Source organism: Ictidomys tridecemlineatus, chromosome 6 (genome assembly GCF_052094955.1).
Source record: "Ictidomys tridecemlineatus isolate mIctTri1 chromosome 6, mIctTri1.hap1, whole genome shotgun sequence".
Classification (NCBI taxonomy): Eukaryota; Metazoa; Chordata; class Mammalia; order Rodentia; family Sciuridae; genus Ictidomys; species Ictidomys tridecemlineatus.
The window spans coordinates 8,183,116-8,210,490 of record NC_135482.1 but is presented as its reverse complement, the minus strand read 5'-3'; the positions used below and the strand labels follow the sequence as shown (position 1 = coordinate 8,210,490).

General features: G+C 56.4%; 1 protein-coding gene across 3 annotated transcripts in view; it reads left to right on the top strand.

Annotated features, from left to right (window-relative positions):
* Positions 1 to 1,082: 1,082 nt before the first annotated feature.
* Positions 1,083 to 27,375, top strand: part of Mgat3 (beta-1,4-mannosyl-glycoprotein 4-beta-N-acetylglucosaminyltransferase) — a 41,796-nt gene continuing 15,503 nt past the window's right edge. Inside the window, exon 1 of one of the 3 annotated variants that reach the window (XM_078052703.1) lies at positions 1,083 to 1,263. The gene's annotated coding sequence lies outside the window, so the exon portion shown is untranslated. Of the gene's footprint in view, positions 1,264 to 19,264; positions 19,461 to 27,375 lie in introns of those variants that run through there. The other 2 variants (XM_078052702.1, XM_078052701.1) reach the window with 2 other exon arrangements.

Here is a 27,375-nt window from a genome sequence, read left to right as displayed (position 1 = left end):
TGCAGAACCCCGAGCCCAACAGAAACCACTGGAAGGGCAGGAATCACACAGAGGTCCCTTCTAGGAGCCGAGAGAGGTGTGTGGAGTCAGGGTGCAAAAGCCTGGGCGTCCAGAACCCACAAGGAGCAAGAGCAGAAGCTGCAGAGGGGGGCAAGGCCTGCCAGGCCCAGTGCCCCTGCAGGAAGGTCTCCCCAAGAAGTCACACAAGTGAGAGCAGCAAAGGCTGGCTCTGGGCATATTGGTGGGTGTAGAGGGTTGAGGGACAGGGGCCTTGGAACACGGCTACCACACCCAACCAGACAGAGCTGAGTAGACAAGGAGGTGACAGGCCCACACGACACACACACCACAGGCCCAGCCTCTGCACAGAGTCACAGGTGCCTGTGCACTTAATCACAGCCCTTAGGGCCCAGCACAATCCTCAGCCCCGGCCCCAGAGTCCTCCCCTCACCGCATGTGGGCGAAATCACGGTCCAGGAACGAACGGTAACGCGGGTCTGCACATCCACACACACACACACACACAGGAACCGGAGGGGCACACGCCGTGACTCAGACCCCAGTGCACCGCAGAACGCAGACACACACGTCCACGCACACTCGGAACCCGCCGCGCAGCCCCACGCGCACCCCCCACACGCACTCTGCCCGGCCCCGCCTCCCACCGCACACACACAACCGCACAGGACGCCCGGGCCGTGGGCCGGCGCACGCACGGTCACAGGCAGGGCGCGCGCACACTCACACACTTGATCCGAGCACACGCGGGAGGCGCGGAGCGCGGCACGATCTGTGGTCCCTGGCGCCCCCGGCCCGGCCCGGCTCGGCGCGGCGAGCGGATCCCGGAGGGAGCCCGGCGGGAGCGCGGGCGGGCGGGCGGGGAGGGGGCTGCGCGGGGCGGGGCGGGGGACGGGGCTGCCCGGGCCGGCGGGAGAGGCACCTCCGTGCGCAGCGCTCGGCCTCGCGCCGCGCCCCCCGCGCCGGTCCGCCCGCTGCGCCCCCGCCGCCGCCCCGGGGTGCAGCGAGCGGCCGCGCCGGGCCCGCGGGACGGGGTGGAGGTGGGGTGGGGGGCGGGGATCGGGGCCCGGCCGGGGCCGCACCGCCTGCGATGCCGGGCGCCCGCCGCAGCCGCCGCCGCCGGAGCCCGGGATGGGGCGAGAGGCTGCGGCGGACGCCAGCATCTCCCCGCCGGGGGCCCCGGGGGCCGCGGAGCCGCCGCCGCCGCTGCTGCTGCCGCCGCTGCTGAGACCCAGCGGGCGATGGGTGAGTTGACCCTGGCGTCCGGGGACCGCGCCGCAGCCCCGCAGCCCCGCGCCCCCGGCCCTCGCCTCCCGCGCCGCGCGGCGTCCCGGCTCCGCTCCCGCCGCCCCTCCCGGAGCGCGGCCTTCGGGGCGGGGGCCGGGGCGCGGGAGCCGGGGGCCGCGGCCGAGGTGGGGGCGGGATGCACCGAGGCTCCTCGCCCGCGCCCCCTCCCCCAACGCGGCTGCTCCGCGGGGCTCTCCGGGGCCGCAGGGCAGAACTGCGTCGCGGCCACCCCTCCCCCGGCTGGGCGGGGGGCGTCCCGAGGCGCCGAGCTTGAGCCCTGCTTTGTGCGCCGCGGCCCCCCCACTCCGGCGCGGCGCGGGGCTCGGGTTGGGAGGCCTCGGCGCCCGCCTTCCCTACCCCCGACCCGGGGCTGCGGCGGCCGAGGCCCAGGCGCGCGCAGGGTGCTGGGCGGGTGCGGGGGTTGGGGCCATAGCGGCCAGTGGGGACCAGGCAGAGGCCAGGGGCAAACAGCCCCCATCCTTTCCAGAGGGGGAGGGGTGCTCCCGCTCTTTGCACTGCACTGCCCAGGGCGGAGGAGGGATCGTGGCTGGGGGAGGGCGCTATAAATATCTGCAAATAGTGAGTTCTGGAACCGGGGGTGGGGAGGGGAGCCAGCCCGGTTGTGTTTGTAGGGAGGGGTGCCGGAGCTGGGGTGCAACAAGGAGAGATGGGTAGCTCAGCCATTCCCGGTGGCCTGAGGTCAGATGACTCCAACCCTGAAAGGCACCCCAGAAAGGGTACTGGCAAGAGCGCTACCTCCCCGGGGGATTCCTCTGTGGTCCCCCCTTTATTCCTGAGACAGACACCAGTACAGCTGTGACTTAATGGGGGAGTCCTGGTGTGTCACCTGGAAGGGGTGCAGTTAAAGGTCCAGACAGTGGGTCACACACGAGGATGCCAGGGACAGCAAGGCAATGCCTTCCCACACCATAGGAATGTTCAGGCTACCCCCAGCTAAGGAGATAGGCTCAGGTCCTGGGAAAGTTTGAAAGAGGGGCTCCCAGCCCAAGGGGGTAAGAACTTCCAGGAGGAGAGGACAGGAATGTGAAAGGGCTTGTGCGAGGAGAAGGGCAGGAGGCATCTGGGCAGAGGCAATGACATGGGCGAGGCTCAGAGGCCTGAGTGCCTGGCCTGGGGTGTGCCATGGAGGTGGGGCATGACCAGCCCCTTTGCTACCCAGAAGTGATGAGGAGGCAGGGGGAGGGCAGAAGGGCAGGAGGACCAGGTGGAGTCAAGTGGCTGGCCATGCTTCATTTGGCACTGGTTCCTGAGTACAGCAGGGAGCTGAGATGATGCTGACCCGGGAACAGACTGGCTCAGTGGCCCCGAGGTGCTGATGTGGGCAGGGCTGCTGGTGGGCACTGGCCATCTCTTCTGTAGTTGCTGGCCCACCTCAAGGGAGTCGGCTTTCTGAGTCTTCGTTTGCACCTCTGTCAAATGGGATTTCACAGGATTTTGGAGAGAGTTGAGTAAGATGTTGGGCGTGGGATGCCTGGCACCTGAGAAGTTTGGGAGATTGCTGGCCACCACATTGGTGTTATTACCTGTCAAATGAGGACATCTGAGGTCAGCTGCCAGGCCAGGCCAGAGCCCTCTAGCTCAGGCAGGTGGGCTGGATGGGAATGGGAGGCAGCTGAGAGCAGGGAGCTCCGTGTCCAGTCCTCAGGTAACCCTGGGAGGAGAAGGGGGGCAGCGGCAGGGTGGACTGCAGACCTACACCTCTGCCGTCTCACAGCCGGATGTTTGGAGTATACCGCTCTGCTTCTCAAGGCCAATGCCTCTTTGTTCCACATCCTGCATAATGTACCCCGATTTCCACAAGGACTAGTGCTCCCTTCTAGAAGTTTCTTCTGACATTTGGGCCAAGAAGCACAGTGCCTTCAGGCAAGGAGTTCTGTGCTGGGTCGAGAAGACACAGGCCATTCTCAGGATATTGGCATCTAGTTGGTGGTAGATCCCCCCAGGCACCCTCTGTCTGCCCAGGGTGGTGCTGGCTGCCTGGGTCAGGGGGAGTTGCCAAGAGTAGATTCCAGATCCATCGTCCTGGTTCAAATCCTGCTCACACCACTTCTTACTGTGTGACTCTGCATCTCTGTTCCTCAGTTGCCTTGTCTGTAAAATGGGGATGGTGCGCTCTATTGCCAGTTGAACAGGCTGGTGTGTTTTCTGCTGGCATGTGCTTCTCCACCTTCAGAGTGAGCCTCCTGCTTTGCCCTTGGCAGAGGCCTATTCCCTTCCCTTCTGACTGTGGCCCTGTGGCCTTTTCTGAATTGTTGCCCCAGTAGCAGGCAATGGTATGTTCTCTGAGAAGATAAAATCCACCCAGTTAGTGCTGACTGATTCCCATGCTGTACATCTAACCTGTGTGGTTAACAAGAGTCTCCTAATGGGAGGTGGTGCATGCCAGCTTCAGCACCCAGGCATTCAGTAGGTGCTTAATAATGATGGTTGAACATGGAGAGAAGACCCCAGGTACCATTGGTCAGATAGACTCAGGGGAGCTAGAGCCAGGAGATACTGTAGGTGAGGGGCTTGCAAGGGAGGCGAGGATGGGCCCGAGAGCTGGGGACGAGTGGCCACCCCCACAGCCTGCCGTGGGATGGGGCAGGCACAGTTTGAGAGTCTTCCTTTTATGACACCTTCCAAACCTTTTAACCTGCCTTAACCTTGACCTTGGCCTTGGGTTTTGCACAGAATGGCCCAGCTGGACCCCATGCTTTAGCTTAACAGAGCTCTGAGCTGAGATCCAAACAGATCCACACCAGCTCCTATCCTTGAATATCTGTTCCGCTCCTCGCTCTTCTCTGTCCCTTAAGACTCTGTCACCCCTCAGAAGTTTCTTCATATGCCTCCTCTGAGCTGCCAGCCTCCACCCCAGGATCAGACAGACCTTCTCCCCACTGCTGTTGCCACTGGCCACACAACCCCTTAGATATGCACATGTCTGCCCATGAAATATTAATAACTGTGGTTTATTGGGTCCTCTGCAGAGGGGACACTGAGGCACAGCTTCTCGTTGGCACTCACCCACCCTTTACAAGGCAGCTTGGGCATGGCTGGCTCAGGGACCCCTTGTGAGTCAGGTCCCCTTGCTGAAGCCACCCAGAGCACATGCCCATTTCTCTGACAGGCTTATTGTTCCCCTGATGAGTGACAGTGGCGGATGTACCAGGTGAATGAATGAGTGAATCCGTGGGTGAATGAGCGATTCTTGGCCCAGGCCCTGCTGTCCAAGCCTTACACCCCCTGCTCCTCCCCTGGTGGGTGGACTGACCCTTCAGAGGGCAGCTTTGCACTGGAGAGGGATGGCCCCCGGGAGCTGGCTTGGCAGGGATTCCTGCCCCAACCTCCCAGAAGGGGACAGGGAGCACTTCTGGTGGAAGGCCTGGGACTCTCTCCTGTGGTCTGGAAGGGGCTGGCCATGGGCCATGCCTCTCCTGTAGCCCAGGAAGCTACCATGATCCTCCAGGACTTCCCTGTGCTGCCGGAAGTGGAAATTCCTCCTCGGCTCACTTATTTTCATCTTTTCTATAAAAATGAAATTGGAACAATAGAAATCGCTCACGCACCTAATTACTTTGTGGTTTTATGGACTCAGGGCTTATTGGGCTCAAAACTTGCCACTGAAGTGGGCTCCCCACCGGGGAGGGGGGGCCAGGACGGAAGGCTGGATCTGGCAGATGCCTGGGGGCTCCTCAGGCCTGTCCTCTTGCTGCCCTGTCCAGGCAAACTGAACTTTCCAGAAGGAACAGTGCAGGGTCTGAGCAAGGGCGGGTGGCGCTGGTGGGCTCTGGGCTTCTGGCTGGCAGAGTCTTGATGGGCGCTTTCTAGGTGGTTCTCTCCATCCCCACCTCCAAGACACAAAGACTTGCTGCTGTTTGTTGAGCACTCAATACGTGCAGGGCAAGGGCCAGGCACTTTGTGTGCTCTAACCCAGTGACTCTCCATAACTCCCTGGGCATGGATCCTGTTGTTATCGTCCCTGGACAGTTGGGAGGAACCTGGAGTTGGGGGTTCATAGCCAGGAAGTGGCAGGGCTGGGATTGCATTCAAACCCTAGGACCCCAGAGCCGTCAGGGCTGCCCATTTGGGCCCCTTGGTCACCCAGACCTGCCCTTTCCCCATGGGATCGCAGCAGGGGGCCTGCCCTTGCACCCCCAAGGCAGCTGCCTCCTGGCTTCCTGGCCTCAGGCAGCCTCCTTTAACAGCGGGCCTCCTTCCTGTTGTCCTGGGCCGCTGGGAAAGCACGCACTTCCCAGCCCCACCCAGCCCCTCTGTGTCAGAATCCTGCTGTGGCAGCCTAGGAACCCAGTTTTTAAAATGCTGCCCTGCACCTGAGGGGATCCGTGGACCCCAAGATGCCCAGTCCCACAAAGTGCAGTGCCAACCGCCACATGAGACCCCCGACCCCCACCTGCTCTTGGTCTCCGTCCCTGGCCACCCAGCTCTCATGCACCTGCTGTCCCCACCCTGGGCAGCAGTGCCTCTTCCTGGACGCTGGCAGGGCTGGGTGGGCCCCTCCCCCACAGCTGCCTCACACTCTGGACTCTGGACGGGTCCTGTGGTCCCTGCTCCTCTTGTTACTGGGCACAGCCTTTGGTTGGGTGAACCCTGGCAGGCGATGGATGCCAGCCACCCCAGGAGGGCGCGCAGGGAGAGCCTCGGATGATGGGAAGGGCCGGGCTCCAGGGCCAGCACCCAGGTGGGCGCGGCCCGTGCCTGGCACACAGAAGGCAGAAGGCGTTCCACAGATAATGCCTTTAGGTATTTGTTGAACGCTGGTTTCAAGAGCTGCCAGGGAGGGAGTCTTCCAGAAATGGCCGGAACTGGCTGGTTCTGGGGAAGGCACCCGTCCAGCAGCCACGTGAACATGAGCTGGTGTCACTCATGAATGGCGTGGACAGAACCAGTGTGCCACAGTGTTCTGTAGGATCCCCTTGAAGTGTCACAGGACAGTAGCGTGGAAATAACCCTCTTTTCACTGTGGAAACTGAGTCTCTGGCCGGGGCAGTGACTAACTCCTGTCACACAGGCTGGAGGAGGCTTTGCAAGACGGGCTGGGCCTTTGGCTGGGTGACCTGAGTGGCTCTAGCTAGTGAAGTTCAGCCTGGGATCTGGGGTGATTCTCACGGTGGGCAGGAGGGGACGCCCTGGGTTCAGAAGTCACCCGAGGGGCGTGCTGCTGCGTCTGTGAGGGGTGCAGAAGGGGAGGAGCCCCTCTGCCCAGGCTTCTGGGAGGTGAGCTGCACATGGGTCAGGGAAGGCAAAACCAGCCCTGGGCCGGGGCCCGGTACCAGCTCGTCCATGGTTTGGCCCCGCCTGGAATGTTTACTGTTAACTTGGTTCTTGAAACAGCCCAGGATCTTTAGTCCTGACACAGAGGCCCAGAGAATGGGGTGATTAGTCCAAAGACATACTGCTCATGCCCAGTGGAAACTTCTTGTTCAGCTAAGGGCCAGCTTGAAGAGGTCAGGAGCTGGCCATGAAGGCTGTGGTTCTGCAGAAGGGACTCTGTTAGGATCCCTCAGGGACTCTGCTGTTGGGACTAGCCTTGGGCAGAGGGCACACCCCAGAATGTCCCTAGCCACCCTCCTCCCTGGGGGCATCTGGACACCAAGACGTCTCAGGCTGAGTGGGGCCTGGCATGACACTGCTGTCACGAGTGTCTGGAGCCACACGTGGCACAGGCTGGTGACCCGCACACTAGGGGAAAATAGAAGGAAACCTCCAGGCACTTGCCGGTGGGCAGGGCTAACGTGCCCCACATTCTCAGGGAGACCAGCACCCACCACCCCAGATGTCCTCCAGGGGCTGGTTTTGCCCTGGGGCCTTTGTCTGGAGTGTGAGTGTCCCCCCTTGTGTTCTGGATGGTCCTGATTGACCTGTAAACCTCCTCCGGGACCCACCCCCAAGTGCAGTGAGGCTGTCCTGTGGGATGTCTGTCCTGTGGGATGGTGAGGCCCTGGCTGAGGGTCTGTGCAGTGCTGGGCCTGGTAGGAAATGCTGGTGGAGTGAGCAGAGGGACGAACCAGGAGGATGCTGGGTGCGTGTCACCAGGGCCGCCAGCAGGGCACACTTTCCTTGTTTCTAAGGGCAAAGGGAGAGATTCGTGGGAGGGATTGGGGGGCCTCCTGGCCCAGCTCCTGCCAGTGTTGGTTGGTAGTGGGCAGCTGAGTGCAGGTGATTGTGGGGTCAGCCCAGAGAGGGCCAGCAGAGGATCTTGCTCAAGACTGTGGCCAGCTGGACCTACCCATTTTGCAGAAGGAATACTGAGGCCTGGGGTGCTTGGGGCTTGGCCAGAGTGCCACAAGAGAGGCTTTCGGTCCCCTGGGTGGGGAGTGGGAGGAGAGTCGAGCAGGACTTCACGGGACTGCACTCCTGCCCTCTCCGCCATCTCCAAGCAAAGACATTTTCCTACAGGTCAGATCTGGGAGTGGACAGGAAGGAGCCAAGGAAAGCAGGGTCCCCAGGGCTCTGAGCTCCTGTCCTTTAACATGGAGAAGGCCCAAAGCTGGATAGAAAGAAATTTGTGTTGCCCCCATATTGGCAAGAAGTCCCCGGAGATGGCGCCTTCCAGCGAGAGGGGGAGAGCGGCCGAGGGGGAGAGCGGCCGAGGTGCCCGGGCCACAAGGCCGTTACTGCCTCTTGCTGCTGCTGTGCTTTCCGGAGTTTCTAGAAAGTATGAGAAACATGAAAATGAAGCTCTATCCTAAGGCAAGAGGGAAGAAGAGGTGGCAGCTGCTTGCCTTTGTCTGATCCTGGGGCCTCCACTCGTGAGCAGCCTCCGGGTGTCGGCCGTGGGCTCCCCACAGGAGCTGCCTGGTAGCAGGTGCATCCCCAGGCTGGGCGCCTGTGCCAGCGGCCTCTGCGGCTCTCATTCGGGGAAATTGGGTCACGGAGTCCAGGCCTGGGGCTCCTGGGGCAGTGCCCAGGAATTCATCCAAACACATCTGGCCTCCTTCCCGCAGCCCAGCCTGGCCTCTGCACCTTCTTCCTCCGAGCCCTGTGTCCAGCCTCTGGGCTGTGGCTGCTCATCTCCATGTGGTCCTCACCTTCCTACTCTTGGCCTTGGCTGCTGCTGGGCCCAGCCTCCTCCTGAAGAGCCGCCATGGTCATCCCCACTGGGGAAGCCATCCTGCTTCCCAGCCAGGGGTGGCCCCAGGGCAGGGTCCAGGGCGGATGGTTGGCTGCAGTCCTCACTGACTTTGGCCTCCACGCTCCTTCCCGGCCATCCTCCCCGGCCATCCTCCCACACAGGACAGGCTCTGTCCTGTGGTCCTGTGGTCACTTGTCGTGGCATCTGAGCCTTATCCTGGGTGAGAACTCAGTCTGCCTCCCTCCAGGCTCCTGATTCTGTACCTGGTTCAGAGTGCTCAGCCCATTGCCCTCAGCTATTGCCTGAGTGCCTACTGTGTGCCCAGGGCTGGGCCAAGTGGCAAGGCACAGATGGCGCAGATTGGCCAGTCTCAGGGTGACTGCATGCACCTGTGTGTTGGTGCACACCATCAGTGTCTTTGACCCATGGATACACGCCTCTTACGCTTTGCCCATACGCTGTCCTGGGGTGCCCATTCAGCACTTCCAAGCTGTGCCAGCCCTGACCTGGAAGCCCAGTGACCCACAGTTTCCATCTTGTGAAGCTCCTGTCTTGTGACCATTGTGGGGCGTCTGGTGAGGGCTGGGGAGACCGGGAGAAGGTGCGGAGGGGCGTTGCTGCCGGCCTGGGTTGTCTGTGACGTCGGTGGTTTAGTGGCTCCAGAATCCCCTGGAGGGTGATGGGCCCCGGGCCTGGAGTGCTGGGCTGGGTGCAGGGGTTGGGGGAGTGGCAGGAATACTGAGCCCTGAAGAGGTCACATGGTCACTGGAGGGCACAGAACGTAGGACCTGAGGATGCTGGAGGAGAGCAGAACCGTCCATGGGGGGAGAGCCTGGGACCAGCAATTAGGACGCCGCTCCTGTTGGACAGGCTCCTGGAACACTGGCGCTCCATGTGACGCACGGGGGCAGCGTGGAGGAGCAGGCCTAGAGAGGGGTCTTCTGGAACACTGAAGTCAGCTCCGAGGCCCCTGGGGGGTGGAGGCCAGGAGGCGGTCCTGAGCCTGGTGAGGACGGGCAGCCTCTGGCACACGCAACCCCTGCAGGCCCTCTCCACCGCCTGCTGGGTACCTGATTGCAGGCAAGTCCCGTCCCCTCGCCAAGCCTCAGCTTCCTCGTCTGTAAAATGGGTTGTGAGAATGGAATGAGGTGGCACATATCACTTGGGAGCCTGGGGTCGATGGGGGCCTTAGTGGCTTTGCTGAGACGGAATTCCCTAGGCATGTCACGTTGCTGCCACTTCGTTCTCACTCCTTTCTCAGTGTCAGCGGGACGTTTGGGCACTCGCGTGCCTGTGTGGTAGCATTCTCTGACTCTTCCAGGTGAGAAAGGTCAGGAGTTGACAGGGCAAGGACAGACGGGTGGTGGTCTCACAGGGCTAAGGAGCAGGCTCGGCCCCTGCAGCCCTGCTCGGCACCCCTTGTCATTTAGTGACAGCATCCTTGTCCCAGGGAAGTGGGGAGCTAAAATGCCAAACCTCAGTGCCTGCATTCTGACCAGAGAGAATTCAAGTCAGACACCAGGAGCCATCAGGAGAAGTTTAGTGCAAGTGACAGGGGCCGGGACCACCTCTGCACTCTGCCACCCAGGTGTCCATTTTACAAACAGAAGCAAAGTTTCCCATTAGCTCCTTTGCTCCTGTTTATTTCCCACAAATTAACTACCACCCTTTGCTCGCTCATCTACTTTGAACGTAGTTCAAAGAGCTCTAAAGTAATCTAAAGAGTGCCCGTGACCTTGCCTGCATTTCACTGCTGTTGGTAGCTTCTGCCTGACATCCCCCTCTCTAGACTGGTGACCCTGAATCACAGGGAATAAAGGGTATGAAGTCAAATCAGTAGCTACTTCCTGCTGAGCTGGGGCGTGGGCTTACAGGGTGGGTGTCTCCAGTCCTCGCTATCTATCAGCGAAATGCTTCAGATTATGAGTCGGGTCTATCCAGGGGGTCATGGTGATTCTCTAGGTTAGTAGAAACAGGTTGTAAAGCCATCTGGGAGGCCGATGCCCTATGAACAAAATGAGAAGACATAAGTATTGGAAAAAGATAGACACAGCAACATCTAAATACACCAGTGATGTGATAATGACTCAATATCAGCAGTTTCTTCCACCAGGAAGTGTTAGAACGCTGGTAACTAAAACATTGATCCCATGATGAGACAGGTGAGGACATCACTTTGCATCTCATTGAAAAGGTAAATCTTAGCCGAGCACAGTGGCCCACTCCTGTAATCCCAGCTGTTGGGAGGCTGAGGCAGGAGGATTTCGAGTTCAAAGCCAGCCTCAGCAAAATCGAGGCACTAAGCAACTCAGTGAGACCCTGTCTCTACATAAAATACAAAATAGGGCTGGGGACGTGGCAGAGTGGTGGAGTGCCCCTGAGTCCAATCTCCCGTACAAAAAAGAAAGAAAGAAAATGTGAATCTTTAAGAATTTTCATGACATTGTCAGAGTGGTCAGGAATGCAGACACAGCATTCCATCTGGGTAATGGCGCAAGTGCCACCCTGAGCTGCAGTGGGAACATCCAAAGCATCCAGTTTTGTAACAGCTTTTCTCATGAGAGCCACCTCCGTGGTAAGGAGAGAGACCTCTTTCAGGGTCATGGAGAGCTTTTGGGTGTAAATGGTCAGAGTTTCCACATGCCAGATTATGTCCTATAGACTAATCGGAGGGATAAATAGCAGAGTTACACAATCAAACCAGTGAAAAACAGATTAAGTTTACCTATGTAGGAGGTTAGGAAAATTTGTGTGTCTCAAATTGACCCAGAACAAGTTGTGGCAATGTCTTTTGTGATAGTTATTAGACACTCCTGTATAAGAATCTCAAGTTACATTAAAAGAACCATTGTCTTTTATGGTGGGTGGGGTGGGGGGGTACCAGGGATTGAACTCAGGGGCGCTCAACCAGGGAGCCACATCCCCAGCCCTATTTTGTATTTTATTTTGAGACAGGGTCTCACTGAGTTTCTTAGGACCTTGCTTTTGCTGAGGCTGGCTTTGAACTCACGATCCTCCTGCCTCAGGCTCCCAAGTAGCTGGGATTCTAGGCATGGCCAAGGCACCCAGCAGCTTCACCATGCTTGAACTGGGAGCAGTGAGTCTGCGTCAGTACTAGAAGTCAGCATTCTATTTTGTCTTTCCTTAGGTGATGACTTACTGTCTTTAATTAACTCAGATTGTTGTGTTAAAAGTATTTCTTCTGGGCTGGGATTGTGGCTCCGGGGTGGAGCACTTGCCTAGCACGTGTGAGGCACAGGGTTCGATCCTCAGCACCCCATAAAAATAAATAAATAAATAAATATAAGGCATTCTGTCCATCTGCAGCTACAAGAAAAGTTTTTAAAATGGTACTTCTGTAAAATAGTAGCAGGTAACAATTATAAAGTTTTAGAAGGAAAACACAAAATGAATTTAAGAGCAACAACATAGTTTGTATAGTAACTTTGTATCAAAAAACATACTCTCCATCATTGCACTAGTGTATATTTGATATCTATTTAGCCTCTGTAAAGATCCATTCGTTGATGAACTCAATTACATGTCAAATCCCTCACAAGTTTTATTTTTTTAAACTCTTACAACCTTAAATACCTTTTAAAATTTACCAAAATCTTTATGTAATTTTGTACTCTATCCCTTGTTTATTTTGAGATCATAGTAATCTTTTTTTTTTTTTTTTTTAAAGAGAGAGTGAGAGAGGAGAGAGAGAGAGAGAGAATTTTTAATATTTATTTTTAGTTCTCGGCAGACACAACATCTTTGTTGGTATGTGGTGCTGAGGATCGAACCCGGGCCGCACGCATGCCAGGCGAGCACGCTACCGCTTGAGCCACATCCCCAGCCCAAGATCATAGTAATCTTTACAACAAAAATCTATCGTTTGAGAACAATTTTAAATAAACTTAATTCTGGCCTACTTTAGAGCCATCAACGTGGAGAAAGGCCGGAGGCAGTCTTAACTCCGGTGAGGATCCAAAACAGACTCATTATCTTATATACAAATGTATCTTATTTATGTAACAATGAAACATTTATGTAGTTAAAGCAAACAGACGCAAGCCAGGTTTTAAAGTGGCCACGTAGCCCTTTATGCCCAACACAACCTATGAAAGAGCACTCAGTGGTCACCTTGTAAACCTACATAAACCTTTATTTTACCAACTTTTACAAGGCTCAGACAAACATAGTTAGTTCTCAGATGTATGTATATCTCTAGTCACATATATTTTGGGTGTCAACTATATTGTAGTATCCTAAAATAATAGTCTTTTATTAACCAGCTTTGAAGTCATCAATTAAAAGACCTTAGAACAGCTACAAACCTTGATTCCTTTAAGACTTAATTTCTCTAAGTAATAGAACTTAAAAGAAAGAAATGATCTTGATGGATAAGAGCAGATCAATGTTTTAATAAAACCTTGTTTTTTCAACAGATAATTGGAATTTGTTTCATATTAATGTATTAAATGTTGACTTTGGGGGAGGGAAACCCTTAAATTAAACTTTGTGCTGATTGTAGCCAAATTAATCACACACAAACGTTTTGAGATTCACCTTTCACCAACCTTTTGTGACTTACTTAGACATTTTATTTATTTTTATTTTTTTATTTTTATTTTTTTAAAGATAGAGTGAGAGAGAGGAGAGAGAGAGAGAGAATTTTTAATATTTATTTTTTAGTTCTCGGTGGACACAACATCTTTGTTGGTATGTGGTGCTGAGGATCGAACCCGGGCCGCACGCATGCCAGGCGAGCGCGCTACCGCTTGAGCCACATCCCCAGCCCCTTACTTAGACATTTTAAACCAGTTTACATCCTTAGTTTTGTCCTCTCTTTCATCTTGAAGTTTAGAACAAAGATATTATTTTACCCTACAAGATGCTTTTTCATCTAGAAATATTTCCTTTCCCCTTTAATTTTTCTTACCATAATGTGTTTCTATACCTCTAACTTGATTACATTTCTTTCCTAGTTACTGACCTTTTAAGTTTACATTTTAAAACAATCCTTAAAAATTTATGAATGTATACAAAATACATTTTAATGAAATAAAATACTTTGTTTTTCTCATAGATTTTCTTAATTGAAACTAGTTTGGTTTTTCCCTCCTCCTCCTCCTCCTCCTCCTCCTCTTCCTCCTCCTTCCTCCTCCTTTTCTTCTTGAACTCAGGGGCACTCAGCCACTGAGCCACACCCCCAGCCCTATTTTGTATTTTATTTAGAGACAGGGTCTCACTGAGTTGCTTAGTGCCTCACTGTTGCGAGGCTGGCTTTGAGCCTGTAATGCTCCTGCCTCAGCCTCCCGAGCTGCTGGGATTACAGGAATGTGTCATAGTACCAGGCTGAAAGTAGAATTTTAACCCTTAATCATCTTGCTTTTAGAAACAAAGTAATCTTAATTGCTTTCCATTGATCAACAATTTATAAAATCATATTTATAAATGTTCATCCTGTTTATGTTAAATCTGATTTACCCATTTTTAACTTAGGTTACCCATGGAAACCAAGTCAAGTTAATATTTTAAGCCATCTTTTAAAATTTAATATTTATTTCTTAGTTGTAGTTGGACACAATACCTTTATATTATTTATTTTATTATTATGTGGTGCTGAGGATTGAACCCAGAGCCCCTCACGCATAAGGCGAGCGCGCTACCACTGAGCCACAACCCCAGCCCCGACATCTTCTTTATTTTAATTTATTTTTTTAGTTGTCAGTGGGTCTTTTATTTCATTTATTTACTTATATGTGTTGCTGAGGATTGAACCCAGGGCCTCACACATGCCAAGCAAGCGCTCGGAGCCACAACAACAGCCCTAAGCCATCTCTTTTGTTGAAAAATCCTAGAAGCAATGGACATTACACTTTAAGCATTTTTTTTTTTTTTTGCTTTTTAAAAATTTCTTTCATACATGACAATAGTGGAATGCATTACATTCATAATTATCCATTCACAGCACAATTTTAATAACTCTGTATAAAAAGTATGTTCACAATAAATTATGCATGAGCTCTCTTATTGATTTTTTTTTGCATTACAATTCTTAATACACCTTTATACCATAATTTATCAAATCTCTGTTTGTATATAAGATATGTTGACACCAAATTCACTTCTTCATACATGTATTTTGTATAATGATGACTTCAGCAGTTTTTATACATATATTTTTTTAGTTGTAGTTGGACACAATAGCTTTATTTTATTTACTTATTTCTCTGTGGTGCTGAGGATCGAACCCAGTACCTCCTACGTGAGAGTGCTAAGCCACAACCCTCACTGTAAACATTTTATAGAAAACAACTCTTTTTTTTTTTTTAAAGAGAGAGTGAGAGAGGAGAGAGAGAGAGAGAGAATTTTTAATATTTATTTTTTAGTTCTCGGCGGACACAACATCTTTGTTGGTATGTGGTGCTGAGGATCGAACCCGGGCCGCACGCATGCCAGGCGAGCGCGCTACCGCTTGAGCCACATCCCCAGCCCCGAAAACAACTCTATTCATTGGCTGATCACCTAGGGGGAAAAAAAGTGTGGTTTAATAACTTTAAAGACATTTTTATTTTTATCTCTTTTTAAGTTGTTTTAAGACATGTAAACTAAAAGGTATTTGAATTATTATTATTATTTTTTTTTCTTTTGATGGGTGCTGGGGATTGAACCCAGGGTCTTGTGCATGCTAGGCAAGCACTCTACCAACTAAGCTATAGCCCCAGCCCTGAATCCATTTTTTAAATATTTTGTGAGCACTCTTGGGCTGGGGATATAAGTCAGTCGGTAGAGAACTTGCCTCACGATGCACAAGGCCCTGGGTTCAATTCCCAGCAACACACACACACACACACACACACACACACACACACACAAATTATGAGCACCCTTTATCTATATGCCAATTTTGGCCCCATGTGCATGATATACAGACACAAGCACACATGTAGACACCACTTAGAATACACACAGGTGTGTGCGCGCACACGCAAACACATATATATATATAAATCAAGAGCAAACAAAGACCTTTTAGCTTTTTGTCAGCTATGACTTCCTCCATAGGCTACAAAAGAGCTATAAATATTTATCATACAGACTGTCAGATTTAGTCCTTTAGAATTGGAATGGAGTCTGTGAAGTTGGGAACCTGAGGAATGGCATCCTGTCAGTCAAGGTCAGTGCTGAAGTCCACTGGCTGGGGGCAAATTCACTCCCCCCACCACTGTTTATTTCCCCAGCTTAGGGCTCCTCAAAGAAGATCTCTTCCTTTTTCTAGTGTATTTGAGAGTTAACATTGAACTACTGGCCTCTGAATAAAGACAGCAGAAAGGAAAAACAGAGGACAATAAAGAAGACTAATGAGTTCAGGAGAAAAGGTGAATTCATTGTTAACAACAAAAACCTTGAACTCATAAAAAAAAAAAAACAAAAAAACTTAGCTGTAATTACCCTAGAGAAGGAGGACGCAGAACGACCTTATCAGACCAGAGTGCCCTTCTGCAGGAGTCAGCCCAGATATGTAAAGAATGTGGGAGCCTGTGGAGTCCGCAGGAAAAAAAAAAGCTTTTAAGAAAATGAAAAGGGCTGGGCACGTGGCTCAAGTGGGTTGGATCCTCGGCACCACATACAAACAAAGATGTCGTGTCCGCCGAGAACTGAAAAATAAATATTAAAAAATTCAAAAACAAAAAAAGAGAACTTACGCATTTGGGATCTTTCTATTTTTCTTCCCTGTGCCCATGTGGAGAGAAGAGAAAACCCTTTAGGGAGGAACTTATTGAAAGCGCATAATCCCAGAGTGTGAGAGAAGGGAAGCCGCCTTGTCTGTGCCACAGCAGCTCGGATCTCAAGGTGACACCTTTCCCTCTGGTCTGCAGTCAGTTTGGGCCCTTGCTTATGCAGCTTACACCCAGATGGTATCAGACCAGCTGCTAGGGAGCCAGGGAAGCTGTTGTTTTGATTGTGAGGAGCAGAAAGCTTTTACGTGGGCACTTTGGACCATTATTTTCCTAGTCCCTGGTAACTTTTTGTCTCCTCTTCCTTGAGTGGCCATGGAAGGTCGAAGGCTGCCAAACTATGCACTCTTGCTGGTGTGGCTTGAAACCCTGTGAGGGAGTATTTCCCCTCGGTAAGAGGAAGCCAGAGTCTGTCCATGCCCCAGTGTCCCTCAGCAGTGCTGATGACCAAGAGAGATGGATGTGCGAAGGTGTCCCTCCCGGACACTCCATTGGAAACCCAGAACCAGGATGCGTCCCCGCCCTGGTTCCCGAGAACTTGATGTGGCCAGCCTAAGCTCTGCGACTCGTGGCTTCTCATCTGCGGACCCACTGCCGCTCCATTTTGTAATCCAATTAAAAAAAATCTTCAATAACTTGGGGAAGTGACCCTTAATCCTTCTGCATAGCATTTTTAAGAGTAGCTTAAGCTGGACGCTGAACGTGGAGGAGAGGAGTGGCGTTTGTGTCACTATGTTGAAAACAGAGCAAATGACCACAGGACAAACGGCGTAAGAAAGAAAAAGGAGCCTGGAGTGGGGTCGTGGCTCAGAGGAAGAGCGCTCGCCTGGCACGGGTGAGGCACTGGGTTCAATCCTCAGCACCACATAAAAATGAAATAAATGTATTGTGTCCACCTACAACTGAAAAATATTAAAAAAGAAGAAGGATCCTGGTAGACAAAGATGGTGACCTGTGTACCCCCCAGATTCTGGATAGAGCCTCTAAAATGAGATGGTGCAGTACCCACTCCTGAAGGGAGGTGGGTGTGTGCCCCAAGACAATAGCCACATCAGTGGAGGTGGCCTGTCCCCTCTGTCATGCCCCTCCTACAGATTAAGAAGATGCTGCAAAAAGCAAGGGAGAGCACAAGTCTGCGTGCCACCCAGGACAGACAAAGTGTCACTGCAGCTGCTGCCTGAATAAAAAGCTGAGCAAAAACAACAAGATGACGTAAGACCAGTCGAGCAGGTGGGCGTGACACGCAGGGCAGCTTTTGGCAGAGGTCAGTGAACACAGGGAGGCTCAAGGCGGAAGGCAAGGTGTCCGAGGCCAACTTAGATGGGTGACGAACAGTGTCGATGCCCGTCCCGTGGCTGGCTCTTGAGCGGAGTCCAGGCACCAAGTCATAATGTCCCAGGAAAGCAGCGAGTGGAGACTCCAAAGCTCGGATCCCATGAAAGAAGATTTCAAGTCAGACACCAGAAGCCATCAGGAGAACTTTAAGTGCAATGAGGAGAAAGGAAAGGAAACCGCAGTGAGGCTCCTGCAGAGGGCAGAGGCTCGGGGCTGTCTCCAGACTCCTCACTGTCTGGTGTTGACCGGGGCGGGACCACCTCTGCACTCCGCCGACCAGGTGTTCAGCGCCTTCACGTTGGTCTGTGGGGTTGTGACCCGAGTTGTCCTCTCTGGAACTGTCCTGGCAGCCATCCTATTTAGGGGGGCTTCATCTACAAGTCCGTCCCCTGTTAACATGGGCACTGGGTCAGTGACTGGTCAGAAGTTACCTGAGTGCGCCCGTGCTACTAAGGAACCCTCCCTCCCAGACAGATGGAGTCACCCGTGGCCATAATCCCAGCTTCACACCCTCCTCAGTGGCGCCCGCCAGGAGATGGTACCTGGATCCTTTTCTTTTGACGTCGTTTCCGGTTAGCGTTTTTGCTTCTGTTGATTGTCTACAAATCACTACCCTTTGCTGTTTCATCTACTTTGGAAGTGGTTTAAAGGAGACCCTAAAACAAGTTAAAGAACACTTGTGACCTTCCTGCACTTCATTGCTCATCCTGAGTGTCCCTGGTGATGGCCAGTCCTGACCCAGGAGGGCTGTGGTCCCTGGTTGCGGAAGAGTCCAGCCTGCCCTGCTGCAGCGTGGCCCCAGGTCCTCACCACCACCGTGACTGCACCCCTAAGACAGCTGGAGGGCAGCTTGCTGCCCTGGGCCCTTCACTGTCACTCTCAGGGGCCCGGTGGATGGAGGAAGTGACTTCATTGAGGTATTGCCCCTGGGGCTGTGGCTGTGCTGGGCAGGTGGGGCTGCCCTGGCAAAAGAGGGGCACGAGTGTCTCACAGGCCCCTCACTTTTCAGAAAAGCAAACCACGCTTCCAAGAGGGCACAGGTGGCTTAGCGTCTGTGGGTGGCTCTTCCAGACCCAGGCCTGGTTCTCAGGTGGAGCCCCAGGCACAGCAGAAACGTGAGGAGCAGGGCAGAGTCACTGGGCAGAGCAGGAGAGAAAGGCGCATTGTGCAGCTTCCCGCTTGCAATAGGCACCTCACCAGGTGCCCAGAGCCCAGGAGAGTTCTGCAGGTTCGTCCCTCCTCCTCTGGGGCTAAGTCCATCCCTGCACCTGGGGGTGCTGGCTGAATGCCCACTGAGCCGCGGGCCTGCGCTGTGCACTGAGCTGCAGTGGGGACAGGCCCAGGAGGGACCCGCCTGCTTGAAACCATTTCTCCTCAGGTCCCTAGCTTCTCTCCCGTCACTCCTCCCAGGGCTTCCCACGGAGTCCCCGCAGGCTGCGTCATTTCCTATGTCTTTCCTCTGCGACTCCCACATTCCAGTTGGAGGGGACCTTAGAATTCCCATAAATGAGCCACTTCATTGGCCTGAGGAGCCTAAGGTGGCATGGCAGGCAGGACTGAGCCTTGGGCAGCTTTTCTGAGACCCGAGACCAGCAGCATGATTGAAAAGCAGATGTGTGGACTTGGCCGGGCTGAGGCCTCTCTGTCGCCATGTGCTGGGGCCTGGGGATGCAGGTGGTGGAGCAGCACGGCCCGTGTGGGGTATGGGGCTCAGGTGGGCGCGGGCAGGTGCCAGGAGCCTGCAGGGACTGGCCTGGGGAGGGAGCTTGGGCAGGGGCTCCGGAGCCTCCTGGAGCACTTGGACTTTATCCCAGGGGCAGTGGGTCCAGGAGGGAGAGCAGCGTCAGCTCGGCCTTGGCTGGCTCCTGGGGACCTGGTCGGGAGTCCCTGAGGAAGCCGCTGTGGTGTCGCGGTGAGAGCCGAGGGGTCAACCAGCCAGGCCCCGGAGGAGCAGGGCCTGAGAAGTACCAAGCCGTGGGACAGCCTGGGCGGTGGGTGAGGAGGTCACTGAGCGGGATGATGCCTTGGGGCTCCTGGTGTGGGCTGCCGGTCACGTCACTGATGGGGCTCAGAAGGGACTGGTGACTTGTCAGAGTGCCCTCGGTGCCAGGCACGGGTCACACATTATCAGCCTGGGTTGTCGGAATGATTCAGAGTCTGGCCTGCAGAGGAGGGTTCAGGGAGGCCGGTGAGCTGCCAGGGCGGGACTGGAACCAGCGCTGTGTGACCAGGGCCCTGCTTAGGCCCTCCTTGCCACCCCACCCAGGTCACTCCTGCTCAGCTGGCAGTTAGGCCCCTCCGATGCCCGGGAAGCCTGCACCAGCCTCTCCGGGAGCCGGGCGGTGCCTGTGCCAGGAAGCACCGCAGTCCTGCTGGGGTGCTCTGGGCCAGCCCTTGCCCACACCCTCTGCAGGCCTCTGGCCACCCCCACCCCATGACATCTGGGACAAAGCTTCCCAGGCCATAGCCCCCCTGCTAGAGAGGGCCCCAAGAGGACCGGGAGGGGTGGGTCGCACCCTCCGCGCCCTTCCCCCAGCCTCAGGGCTGCAGACAGAGCTGAGGCTCCACACTGAAGTGGCCCTTTGTACATTGTCCCTGGAGGACGGGGAGCCTGGGCGGGAGGGGCTGGCCCTGCGCTGATCTCAGCAGGGCGGGGGCGGGGGCTTTCTCTGGACAGGGGCGGGCACCCTGTCAATTGGATGTGCTCACTGGAGGGGCTGTACCCCATGCACCCCCAAACTAGTCCCCCACTCACTAGGGTTCCCTGAGTCTTGGGGTTGTCACTTGGCAGTGTTTACAGAGCCTGGGGCAGGCTGTGTGTGTGTGGGGGACAGGCAGGGACCCTGCTCTCCAGGGATTGCTCTTCCCGGGGAGGACTCGGGCCTGGGGTGGGAGGAAAAGCAGATTCCCAGGGAGGAGCCGTGGGAGAGGCCCAGAGTCGGGGCTGTTGGCGGGGGCGGGGGTCAGGGAGGTCTGTGGGACCAGTGACATCAGAAAGACCCGAGGTGGCCAGCACACAGAGATCTGAGGAAGGAACAGCCAGTGTGAGGACCCTGGGTTGGGACCCTGCGAGGGGGCGCCAGGGTCAGGAAGGTGGGGAGTGTGGCTGGAGCCTCAGGGACGAGGGGTCAAGGTTGGTGAGGATATTGGGGACAGGTCTGCAGGCCTTGTAGGTGCTCAGAGGGGTCTTGGCTTCCATCCAGCTGTGACAGGAGCCACATCTGGGCAGTGGCAGGGGATGATTCAGAGGGGGAGGTGGCCTGATGGGGAGTTTGTGGTGACCCTGGCTGTTGCAGAGACAGGGGGAGGTCATGAGCAGGGCCTTGGGGGTCGAGGGGGAAAGGTCAGGGGGTGCAGCAGGCCACATAGCTCCCTGCCAGGCATTCGGTGTCTTGGTGTAAGAGGCCACCGAGCCCCAGCGCAGGGACTTGGCGTCTGTGCCAAAGCTCTTTGGATGTCATTGCATTTGATCTCATGGGTCAGGGGGTGGGTGGTCTCACTTTGTGAATGGGGACACCAAGGATATTTAGTGGCCCCCCAGGATCCCCTGGGAGAAGGAGGGAGAAGGGGCATGGCTTGGGACCAGACCCCAGGAAGCTGCTGCCCCAGCTGCCCCTGGCCCACGCTGTCCTCTGAGAGGCTGGGCCCAAGGCATCTCCCCGGCACTGGCCAGAGGAGCCCCGAAGTCCTCCGTCATGAACTGAAGCCCCTCAGCCCCAGCCCCTCGGGTCTTGCTTGACCTGGGCCTCCGTGGTCAGCCGAGGAGGGCCACGCGTCTCAGATCACTGCCACCCTCCGCCCCAAGATGATGACACCACTTTACTCAGGAGGCACCCTGTCCCCCGTTGAGCTCTGGTCTCTGTTCCACGGTTGTGGAAACCGAGGCGGGCCGAGCTGGCCTCAGCCCTCGACCCCTGGCCTTGTCTGCTGTCCCTCCTTCCCCACTCCAGGCAGGACAGGGCTGGTCGTGTGGGTCTCGGAAGCCATGCGGCCAGGGTAGTAGGGAGCCACAGGCCTTGGGTGCAGATGTCCCTGGGAGATTTGTTCCCACTGGTCTCTGGGCTCCTAAGGACTCCAGCAAGAGGCCTGGTGGCTGGACGTGGCTCGAGGTGGGTAGGCGCTGGGCTCTCCTTCCTCTAAGCAGAAGCTGTTAATCATTTGCCCAAGTAACAACTCCAGGCCGCTGCGGCCCCTCCCCATGGCTTGCCCCGCTCTGGCCTCCTCTCTGCTCCTGTATCCTTTGTCCTCCTCACACCCCACACCCAGCTGCCCTCTCCCTCTGCCCCAGCCTCCCTCTGCAGAGATGCCAGGGCCTGTGCCCTCTGGAAGCCCCCACGCCTCGTGCACACCAGGGGCCCCTTGGACTCCTTCTCACTGGGGGCGGTTCTCAGCAGCCTTGCAGGGGGTGGATGCCCTCCCCTCTGACAGATGGAGGCCCGGGGCGCGGGGCAGCACGGCCTGCCGAGGGCACCTCATTGCTGAGCGGGCCTGGGTGGCTCCTGGCTGCTGGTGGAGGCAGCCAAGCAAACAGGAAGTTTCTCTCCAGTCTCAGCCGCCTGGGGAGGGGGTCTGATTTGTCTTCAGCCTCTAGAGAGGGTGACTGTTGACAGAGCAGGCGGGGCCTCGCTGCTGAGGGGGTCTCCAGGCCCAGAGCTCAGCAATGCAGGGTGATCCCCTAACTCTCCCCATTTCTGCCTGCAGGGATGTTGGCACTGGCCGCCTTCGGCCAGGGACATGGGCTCTGGCCTCTGGCCCCTGGCTGGACCGGGCACACCCCACCCACTCTGGGACACAGGTCCTTCCACGCAGAGAGGGCATTTCTAAGCTTTCTGACCTACGCATGCTCCTCTGCTCCCGACCACATCCCTGTGGAATGTCCAGCGGCGACCAGTCCCCCCAGTCAGGTGGCCATCCTCCAGGACCCTCTGCCCAGGGAGGAAACAGTGGGAGGCCCAAAGAGGAGAAGGCCTCGTGGTTTACACAGCCTTGGCCTTGAGGGCACCTGGCCGCCCAGCCTGCAGGGTGGGGCTGCCTCCGCTGTTTGGTTACCTGCTTTACAAATGAGGAGACTGAGGCCCAGGTCGGTAGTCACCAGCTGGGAAGAGGTGGAGCTGGGAAAACAGTTGGGTGAAGGGCAGGGCTTGGAGGAGGCCACCTCCTTATGTAGTCACCTAACTGAAACCTGTGCTGGGCCCAGGGAGGCTGGGGACAGCCTCTAGGGAGAACCACCAGCTACTAGAAAGCCAAGTGCAGACGCTGCTGCAGGGGGGACCGGGGACCGGACACTGCCCGCTGTGGTGGTGCCCCTGGGGAGCCTTGAGGCAGGTACTAAAACAGGGGAGGTGGGCAACCATGGCCAGGAGGGGCCCAGGCAGTGACCTGACGTGGGTGGTGGGGAGTGCTGGCGCAGGTTCGTGTCGGAAGAGCTCTTTGCAGGGAGAGTGTCCTTGGACTCAGAGCTGGCCGGTGTCAGGATGAAGCACTTAGCAAACCCTGCCAGAGGGTGACCTTGGGGAGGTCTCGGCAGAACCCTCTCCTTCCCTATTTACTGGCTGATGGGGGAAGTGTGGGCTCAGGGCTTGGGGCAGCCCCAGGCTGTACCACCGCAGGCTGCTGGAGGCCAGGGCCAGGCAGCCCGGGAACCCTCCCACGAGTTCCTGGTGACCAGGGCTAGAGGCAAACAAAGAGGAAGAAGGAGGGCAATGGGGTGGGGAGACCTATGGCACAGCAGGCTGGCGCGGGCAGCTGGGGGCAGGGTCCAGGGGTCTGCCGTGCAGAGCACGACCCCTCCAGAGTCTCAGCTCCAGCCTTACCTCGGGGTTTTCCTGACTTTTTAAAGCACCAGCATGTCCACCCCTGGGTGACCCACCACTGTCCAAAGTCACCTGTTCCTCTTGGTGTTGGGGGCACAAGGGCTGCTGGGACTGGGAGGCCTTGGCCCCTTAGGGAACTTGGGGCTTTATGAAATGTGTTTTTAAAGTCCCTGCCATCAAGCCTGGCCAGCGCTGCCCTGGGGCTCCCCAGCTCCATGCTGGTGATGGGGGTGGGTCCGAGGGTTGGCAGGATGGGCTGGGGCTCTTGTGGTCACCTGCTGCAGGCGGGGAGGTGTGACCTGGAACAGCAGGCAGGCCCTTGGGCTCTTCGCGGCAGCTGGGTGGAGGGGACCTTGCCCTGAGCAAGGCTAAAGGCAGCCACCTGCACCTGGCCCCAAACCCTGGGTGAGGAGCCCCAGGTGGCAGACGGGCATGAATCCTGTGGTTGCCACCAGCCAACGGTCCTCTGGCCTCTGCTTGTGAAGGTAACAAGTAATCAAGTGGCACACAGTTGGGCACCAGAGGTCTGCCAGCCGGCTGTCTCCAAGGAGAATAGAACACAGAGGAGACTACTCCTGGGGAGAGTTCTGGGCTCAAGTGTGCCCACCCTTACCCGGCCAGAGGGCTTAGCTGTGGAGGGTGGTGACCGAGACGCTCAGGCAGTGTCCTCGCCATGCCCTCGAGGGCCCTGGTGTCCCTGCCAAGCTCACTGCCCCCTTAACTGCAGGGCTGAGTGCTGGCCTCAGCTCCTGTGGCCACCCTCGGTGCTGGTGGCTAGCCTACCCGGAGTGCTGCTCCCTCTGGGCCGCAGCTCCCTCTCCCCCTGGGGTCTGGGCTGAAAGGTCCTCTTCCCAGGAGGCCCTTCATCCCCTGGTGTCCCTTCCCTGCTGTTTTCTCTGTCCTCCATCCCTTCTGCACGGAGCCCGGTGAGGGCCTTGTCCCAGCCCAGGGGCCGTCCTGCCCAGTGTGCCCACCCCAGCATCTGAGCTGCAGGCCTCGGGTCCCCAAACCCTCTCACAGCCGGGCACCTTCCCCACGCTGCCCAGCGCTCACCAGCCCTCGTGGACTCCCAGCTTTGACTCGGTCCATGATGTGTGTGGCCCTGTGGGAGGGGGCTGTGCTGACCAGGCAAAGCCACATCCCCGAGAGACACGGCCCCCTGTGCTAGAGCTCCCCCTTCCCTTGGGTCTGCTCGGGTGGACCCACCACCGTTTCCTCCCTGGGCTGCCAGGCGGCTCGGGAAGCCTCGCCCTCTCCTGGCCTGGCTGTTCCTGCTGCCCAGAATGCTGTTCCCTTGGGCCGAGTCTGTCGCTGTTCTAGGCAGTGAATTCATAAGGCAGTACAGGCCCCCAGGGCCCTTCTGAAGTGGCCCGCTCACCCTGGGGCGTCTGTCCCTTGTCTGCCCTCTGAAGTTCAAATGGTTTCATCTCTGCTTGACCAGGGCTGGGGCTGGCATCTGAGTCGGGGCAGATCCAGCTCTTGGCCCCTGGGTTCTGCCAGCTGTCACTGCCCTTCTCTGGGCTCAGTCCCCTTGTCCTCGAGTGAGGGTGGAGTCACAGTGGGGTGTGTCGGACATTGTTGTTACCTGAAATTTGATTCTGTCAGCTGCCCCCCTGCTAGAGAGGGGGCTAGAGGCCCTGTCCCGCTCCTCCTCCTCGTCCTGTGCACATGCAGCTGGAGCTTGCTCTGCGAGGCGCTGTTCTGGGCCCTTTAAATAACCCCCTCACCATGGCCCTGCTGCAGGGACTCCACTCACCCTCATTTGTCTGATGAGGTCACGAGGCCTAGAGAGGTGGGGAGCCCCTGGCGTCTGGCGCAGGGTCCAGATGCTGTTCCCTACTGGCCCTGGCTGCCTACACGGTGGCCTCCCCAGTGTCCAGCCTCCCTGCATTGGGCGCTGATGGTCCCTGGGCGCCGGCTCGTCGGTGGCCTTCTTCCTCCCAGATTTCCCAGGCCCCACCCGCAGCCCTGCCTTTCCTTCCAAGGTGGGGGCGCCACCACCAGGGTGTTCTGGTGTCCCGAGCCAGACTGCCCCCAGAAGTGCACCCCTCCCTGCCACAGTCATCTGCTGTTTGAGGAGCAGCCTCTGTGCTGGACCTTGTCGTCGGTTCACCACTGACCTGCCCCTGTCTGCTGTCCCCTTGTCCAGCCCCATCACTCCGCCAGGGCTAGTGCAGTGGAGCTGGCCGACTTCCTGCTCCTCTTCTCCCTAGACGGTCTAACCCCACCTGGTCTCACACAGTAGCTGTGGCACAGGTGGCTATTAAAATTAAATTGCAAATCGGTTGTTCAGTTGCTGTGGCCAAGTTCAAGTGCTCAGTAGCCGCCTGTGGCTAGAGGCTGTTGCACTGGACACCACAGGCCAGGGACATCCCCACCGTCACAGAATGTGCGGCGGGACGGCGCTCAAGGCTGGATAGGTGGATCCTCTGCAGGCACAGCTGGCGGGACTCGCTCTGCTGAGAGCCTTCCGTGGCTTGGGGTGGAGGTCTGCCTGCTTAGAGGAGGGGTCAGCTGGGCCTGGGCCCTGAAGATCAGTGAGTGTGCCCAGGTGAGCAGAGGAGCCATCTAACAAGTTGCTTTACCCCTCTGAACCTCAGTTTTTTCATCTGTAAAATGGGGGTGAATATTCCTAGCTCGGAGGATGGGGATGAGGGTAAAGCGTGTATAAACCTCCCCCGTCGCCTGGGACGTAATAAGCATGAAATCAGTGTTGACAGGAAAGAGGTGAGGCAGGGGCAGGTCATGGAAGGGGAGGGTCATAAATGGCCCGAGAGCAGAGCCATGAGGGCTTCTGAGCACTGCCACCCTACTGGCTGGCGCCTGAGGGTGCTTGGCCTGACCTCCGGCACTGTCCAGTAGAATGTTCTGGGCTGCTGGAAATGTTCTGTATCCATACTGCCCAGGGGTCTCTGGGGACCAGAAACTGATATCTTGGGTGGGACTATAACCCATTTGGGGAGGGGGTCACCCTGGCAGGGGCAGGTCCCGACCTCGGGACCACCTTCCCTGGGCACTTGCCCCCCACTCAGTGGGAGAGTTCTGCGGCAGCCAGCAGGTGCCGGGGTCGGGCTGAGCAGGGGCGGGTTTGCAGGGAGAAGGGGCCAGGTGCAGGGGGAGGGTGCGGTGGGCCCCCATGGAAGGGGCTCTTTGGGGCAGGCTTTGAACAGAAGCTTTCAGGGAGGTCACCTGGAAATGGCCAGGAGGGCTGGGTACTGCCGGGACCTGGACCCCAGTCTGCCCACACCTGCCTGGCTGCAGCATGGCCTCCGTCTCCCCGCTGGGCCCTGGTTTCCTCACCCAGCACGGGCACCTGGCAGCTAGTCCGCTTGCCCCAGAGGGAGCAGGATTTGCAAGAATCTCTGGCTACGCCTGGAAGATGGCGCCCTGGAAGATGGCAGGCCTGGCCCCTAAAGCAGATTTCCTCTCTCTGGCTCTATCAAGGAGCAGAATCCCTGGGGCAGGACATCATGGTACCCAAATTCTTCCCTCCGCCCAGCTATTTGTGTTTTGTCTGGAGAAGGACCCTCCCGTCTGCAGCCCCCTGGACCTCGGGTCTGCTGGTCAGCAAGTGCGGGAAGCTGGGGTGCCTCGGTTTGCATCTGTCTCAGTCCCCCCCGCTGAGCAAGCAGCTCCACTGCTCCGGGCCTGTGTCCACCTGCAGATTAGACGCACACCTGCCTCCCAGGGCTGGGCCCAAGAACCGGCCCCTAATCTCTCTCCCCTGTTCACACACAGCAGGGCTCGGCAACTTAGCCTGGATGATACACTGGCTGTAGTGTGGCCATCATGCCCTGCCTGGCGACATTAAAGGACAAAGCCACAGGGCTGAAGGGACAAACCCAGCATCGGTTTCCCTCTGGTCTCGTTCCAGGATCTGCCCTGTCTGTAGCCACCTCTCCTGCCCACCATTCTGGGGGTGGGAGGGTGTCACGAAACCTCAGGTTGGAAGGACTCTTGTTGGTCTCGGAGACCAGGGGAGGTGGGCACCATCTCCTGGGCCTCTGGCTTTCTCAGCTTTACACCAGGAAATGAATCAGAACCCACAGTGAGGACCCCAGGGAGGCTGATGTGGATCACAGAGCGGAAGGAA